This window comes from Mesocricetus auratus, unplaced genomic scaffold (assembly GCF_017639785.1).
Source record: "Mesocricetus auratus isolate SY011 unplaced genomic scaffold, BCM_Maur_2.0 Super-Scaffold_100008, whole genome shotgun sequence".
NCBI classification, from domain to species: Eukaryota; Metazoa; Chordata; class Mammalia; order Rodentia; family Cricetidae; genus Mesocricetus; species Mesocricetus auratus.
The window spans coordinates 2,137,882-2,143,881 of NW_024429192.1; the positions used below are offsets into that span (position 1 = coordinate 2,137,882).

At 51.8% G+C, this 6,000-nt stretch overlaps 1 long non-coding RNA gene across 1 annotated transcript in view; it reads left to right on the top strand.

Moving 5' to 3' along the window:
- The window catches only part of LOC121141855, a 44,003-nt gene extending 39,345 nt beyond the window's left edge, over window positions 1–4,658 (top strand). The window contains exon 2 of the long non-coding RNA XR_005878777.1: window positions 2,522–4,658. This is a non-coding gene — a long non-coding RNA (uncharacterized LOC121141855). The remainder of the gene's footprint in view (window positions 1–2,521) is intronic.
- The last annotated feature ends 1,342 nt before the right edge of the window (window positions 4,659–6,000 follow it).

The window sequence follows — 6,000 nt, forward strand, 5'->3', positions numbered from 1 at the left end:
GGCAGTGTACTGCTTGCTTTGGCTCAGGATTCTTTACCTTTTGGGTGTCAATTTGCAGCGGGAAGGCGGTAGGCTCCTTGGGAGCTATGAGGGCTGGAATGAATAAGGAAGCAAAAGCTCATGGCCGAGAGGGTATGAGCTGGAGGGGACGGGGTGTGTGGGGGGTGGGGGTGGGGGTGGGGCTTCTGTTTGGCTAGAGGAAGTAGAGATGCAGTGTCTCCCATGCTTCACTCTCTGCAAATCCAGAGCAAGGCAGTGGGCTCCTTCCAGGCCCCTTTTTGCCCTCTCTGTGGGCGGGGCTTCCTTCCTGATGCCCGTTATCTTGCCCTCAGGCTGTTTCCTGTCTGGGGCAGGGCTCTGAGGAAGCTTCATGAGTAGCGGCCAGCCGGCAGGCTGGCGTGTGGTGGAGAGGAGCTTTGTATGGCAAAGCCCCGCAAGCTGCGTCAATCTCCTCTCCTCTTCCTCCACGTTCCCAGTGGCCTTGTCCCATGTGTCAAAATCTAGGGGCCCAGCTAGGACTACCCTGCCCCCACCCACTTGCCACCCCAAAGGCTTCCTAGGCCTCAGTACGCGTCATGTGACTCTGGGAGAGCCAGCTGCCATTCGGTTTTCCAGAAGGGAATTCTAGGAGGGAGGGGGGTCGAGGGGAGGGGGGAGTGCGCTGTGGGGACCTCAGCAAGCGTCACAGGCGGCTCTCTAGGTACAGACCAAGTCAGGTGGTGTTGTGCCCCAGCCCACCCGGGTCCACACCCCGCTTTAGGGTACTGTGTGGCCTTTGAATGGATGAATGGGAATGTGTTTAGATCATCTGTGTGGCCAACCACGGTGAGATTCCTGTGGCTGTGGAAGACGGTGGTCCTTCTTCTACACCAATGGAGGAGTCTTGGCTCTTTTTTTTTTTTTTTTGTTTTGTTTTGTTTTTTCGAGACAGGGTGTCTCTGTATTGTTTTGGAGGCTGTCCTGGAACTCGCTCTGTAGACCAGGCTGGCCTCGAACTCACAGAGATCCTCCTGCTTCTGCCTCCCAGAGTGCTGGGATTAAAGGTGTGCACCACCAACGACCACCCGGCGAGTCTTGGCTCTTGGCTGAGGGAAGACTGAGAGGCTTGCATGGGAAGGAAGGGCAGGAAGAGATGGGGGAACTCAGGCCCAGTTTCCCAGGTCAACTCCCTCCTCTGAGCTGTACAGTAAGCTCTCTGGTTTTAAGGTTACCTGTTCAGGGGGAGATGGTTGTCACAAGTTTCTAGATGGACTGGAGAACGTACACTCAAATGCCTGTCCTCACACTGCCTACGAATGAGACCCTGTCTGGAAGGATGGCGTGTTGGGTTAGGAGGGTCCCTAAGTTCAAGGAGTGAAAAGGAGAGCAGGAGAAGCCACATCAGGAAGGGATTTGGAGGACCCCAGCAGGGCGGTGTGGCTGCCAGCAGGGTATAGAGATAACCAGCAGCTGGGAGAGGCCGGAAGGGTGGTCCTGCCCTGCATCCAGATTCTAGACTTCTTGCCTCCCAGGCTGAGAGGGAATGGAGTTTTCTGTGCGTTAAGGGCAGCAGAATTACTGCTTGGTTTGTGGTGACTTTGTGGTGGCCTCGGGAAAGGAATCTTGCTGGGAAAAGCCCTTTTCTGCAGCCCCCCCCCACCAGTCAGAAAGCACAGGAGGTGTGTCCTAGCATCTGGTAGGGAAGTGACCCCAGGCCCTCAGCCTTCCCTTATCTCCTCTATGCTGGCTTCCGCTGTGGGGCCAGGGCAGCTGCAGGCGAGGTCTCAGTCCCGGGCCAGGAACTCCAAGAGGAAACCTAGCAGTGGCCCATGTTCCCAGCCAGATAGGAATCTTGGCTGTGGTGAAGGCCCTTTTCCTTTGCACTTAGCCTGTGTTCCAGAGATAAGGGAGAGCCGGCTCCAGCACAGAGGAAGCTGTGGGACGACGTCCTAGAGAAGCGGCCTCCCAACTGATGAACCAGGCTTCGGGAAGGATGAACCGGGCTTCACGAAGCCCCTCCCTCTCCCTCCCCCCTCCCCCCTCTCGCCCGGAGTCGGAACCCTACATTGTCACACCTCTGCCCTCACCAGCCACATGACCCAAGCGGGATACATCTCCCAGCTGCCTCAGTTTCTTCAGCTGAGAGGACCCCAGGGCAGCTGCCACACAGACCAAATGCGTGCGTGCGTGCTTGGCAGGGCTGCGGAAGACCCTGGTGCTTGCAGCTGTGAGGAGAACACAGCCTCCTCACGCATAGCCGCAGCTACCCAGGGTGAGAGGCAAACCCTGCGACCAGCCATGTGAATCACACCGTCCTTGAACCCCGGATCCAAGAAGGTGCTGAGTGTTTCTTGGGCTTGGAGCTTCAGAAATCAGCTTCCTTCTGCAAGACATTTGTCATGTTGGGTAGGCTGAGCTTCCTGGGAACAGGCCCTTCCAGAACAAAACCCTAAATGGTGAAGGGCTACAGAAGGCAGCACCCGTGGCCGTGGACACATCATTTACTAACAAGCCTATTGTCTTTCTGTCCTCTCTTACTCAGGAATAGCCTTGGGACTTCTCACACACCTGCTTCGGTGCTACAAGAAAACAGCGTCTCTTTGTCTAGCTAGGTGATGTCAGCGGACCTTGGACCCACTTCCTCATAGCACACTGTTTCTCCCTCCCCGCTCTCTCACAAGGCACCTTCAAAAAAAAAAAAAAAAGTAACTCTGCTGTCCATGGGCAGGGAAGCTTTTATTTTGGACCCAGCTGGTACTGCCTGCCGTTGTAATAAACCCTGCCAACACCGCTCTGTCATGAGATCTAGGTAAAGACACAGCCACGAAACAAACCAACAGAGAAACAGCTACAGGCCAGTGTCCCTCCTGAGCACAAATGCACAGATTCTCAACAAAATACTTGCTAACTGAACACGGGCGCACCTTGAAATGATCACTCACAATGACTAAGCTGGGTTATTCCCAGAGATGCAGGGATAGTTCAGCATATGAGAACCAATAGATGGAATGTAATTTATGTAAGCGGACGTTAAGAAAAAAATATCACACGATCTTCTCAATAGACTTTTACTTTCGTGATTAAAAAGTCCTGGAGACAGCGGGTTGGAGGCACCATACAGGAACACAACAAAAGTCACATAAGACAGTCCCACGGCTGGCATCATGCTAAACAGAGGAAAACTCAAAGCGATTGTATTAAAGCCAGGAGCAAAATAGGGATGCCCACCTTCTCCATTCTAATCCAACAAAGCGCTCAGGGTCTTGGGGCAGTAAGACAAGAGAGGGAAATAAAAGGGACACAGATGGGAAAAGCCCTGTTTGTAGATGTGATACCTTAAGTGAGACTCCTACAGAAAACCCGCTAGAAACTGACCAGCACTTTCAGCCAAGTTGCAGGATCAGTAGCCTTGCTCCACACTGACGACGGACACCGAGGAAGAAACCAGGAAAGACGGCTCTGTTTGCAATAGACCCCGGAAAGGGGTAAAGCCCCTGGAGTGAACTGATCCAAGAAACCAGGAAAGACGGCTCTGTTTGCAATAGACCCCGGAAAGGGGTAAAGCCCCTGGAGTGAACTGATCCAAGGAGGCAAAGGGTCCCTAAACCCCAAACTTGAAAACTCTGAGGAAAGAAATTGAAGAAGACACTAGATGATGGAAAGACTTGCCTTGCCCATGGGTTGGTAGAATATTACTGTAAAAATAACCATCCTACAGAGAGCAATGCAGAACAACGTGAACCCTCTTAGCCCCCATGCTTCCCAAAGCAGAAGCCGTGCAGTCTGTGTGTCTGGCCCCGGGGTGGTAGGGAACAGCAGTAACATCCACCTGGGATACGGCACTGCCACTGCCCTCAAACGAACCTGCATGTCACCCGAGCTCTGGCCTACACTAGCCTACATAACCTTTGACATCTTGTAAGACAAATTATTTTCCTTTCTGTACCTGGCACAGACACTTTGCCCGCTGCTGGAAAGATTAATAGCCCAGTCTACACGAATACCGGAGAGATTCTGCTCCCAAGAGACCCGGATACTCCCTCTCCTGAGAAGGAATCCATGGCCCATATTAGCATCCGTGAGGCCTGGCCCAAGGCAACCATACCCAGTACCTGCGGAGACTATGGAGGTTGCCCAAGACCGTGCCACACAATGTCATTGTCCTCCCAGGGAAACGACACACCCATTTTTTTATCTTATCACCCTGGCCTAATCACCACGGAGCCTCTCTGTATTTTATCGCTTCTGAGTTTGTTTTCTCATCCCTGACCCAAGGTCCAATGCAGTCAGCTGATGGTGTCATTAGAACCTCAATGTCATCAAATACCTGGCCCGGCTGGTTTGGGCTGGGTCGTCAGAAGCTGTGTCAGTGATTAGCTGTGGAGGAGACTCAGCAGCCGGCTTGGCTTCCGGGCCACCAGATGGGGTCAGGATTTCCCTGGGCTCACACCTTCTGTGTGGCACCAGCTCTCTGTACCTATATGGGCCTTGCAGTCCCTCCAGTCCCCAGGCAGCATTCAGAGAGGCTGGGCCTTCTGGGTCCCATGTATCTGCGGTGTGCGGCTCAGTGCTCGAAAGCTCTTGTCAGCCAAGAGGCAGCAACCTCAGGACCGCTCCCCGGAAGCAGCAAGAGGAGTCTTGGGATTTCGATGTCGAATGAAATAAATCGCAGGCCAGAGTCTCTTGCTTTGTTTGTTTGTTTAGTTATTTGTTTGTGTGGCATTTTTTGGGGCAAGGTCTTGCTTTGTCTCCCTGGCTAGCCCGGCACTCACTAGACAGCCCAGGATGGTCGTAGCCCACGGGCAGTGCTCATGGGAAGCTCTTTCAGGGGACTGTCATAGGTGCATATGTCTGCAAATAGCGTATGTAATAAAGGAATATGGAGTGTCAATTCTGACCTGGTCAGAGTACATGCCTGGGAAAGCAGTTCCAGTTGTGGGGTGGGTGGGTGGGGAAAGGGCAGCATGGGGGGGTTAAGAATGGAGAGGTATATACACTCAGATGATGACAAATGATGGGTTAAACCTGCTTCTAACACCCATGATATATTTGCTATCTATCATCCATGTATCTAACATCTGTCAGCCACTTATATATCTATCATCAATCTGTTTTTCACCAATCTATTGTATCTAATGTCTATGTCTTAATTTTGTCATTTTGAGACAGGGTCTCATGATGCAGCCCGGGCTAGTCTAGGACCTGTGACAATCCTCCTGTCTCATCCTTTAGAGTGTGGGATCTCATTCTACCTTGACCCCTGTCTTCCAGATGTGACTCACAGTGCTGAGTGTGGCAGTGCATACCTGAAATCCTAGCACCTGGGAGGCTGAGCCAGGAGGATGACCTTGAGTCTGAGGCCAGCTTTGGGGACAAATCAATAACAATGGGTGTGAATAGCATCTTGTCTCTATTTACCTGTGAATGGACAGCTGAGTTGTTTACACCGCGAGCTGTTGTGAACGGTGAGCACAGGTGTGTAAATATCTGCCACAACCTCTTAGTTCCTTTGTGGGAGGATTGCTGAGTTATGTGGTAATCCCATGACTAACCTCTCGAGGAACTGTCTCCTATATCTGATGCCCCTCTTTGTATTTCCCCAGAATTGCAGGAGTTCTCACGTCTTCAGAGCCCCAACCCACAGGACTAGTTATTTTCTATTTCGTTTGATTATAGCTCTCTATTGAGGGAAGAACACTCACTTTGCAGTTTTTATTTGTATTTCCCTAATGGTGGATGCTACTGATGGGTCTTTTCACAGTCTCATTGGCTTTCTGTAGGTATTTCTTGCAGTTAAGTCTCTTACTGCCCTCTGCCTATTTCTTGAGCTGGCCTCTGATTTCAGCATCAGTTAGAGGAATGATAGAATGAACCATTCCATCTCAATTTCCTTTAAGAATGCTTCTTATTGCTGGGTGTTGGTGGCGCACACCTTTAATCCCAGCACTGGGGAGGCAGAGGCAGGCAGATCTCTGTGAGTTCGAGGCCAGCCTGGTCTAAAGAGTGAGTTCCAGGACAGCC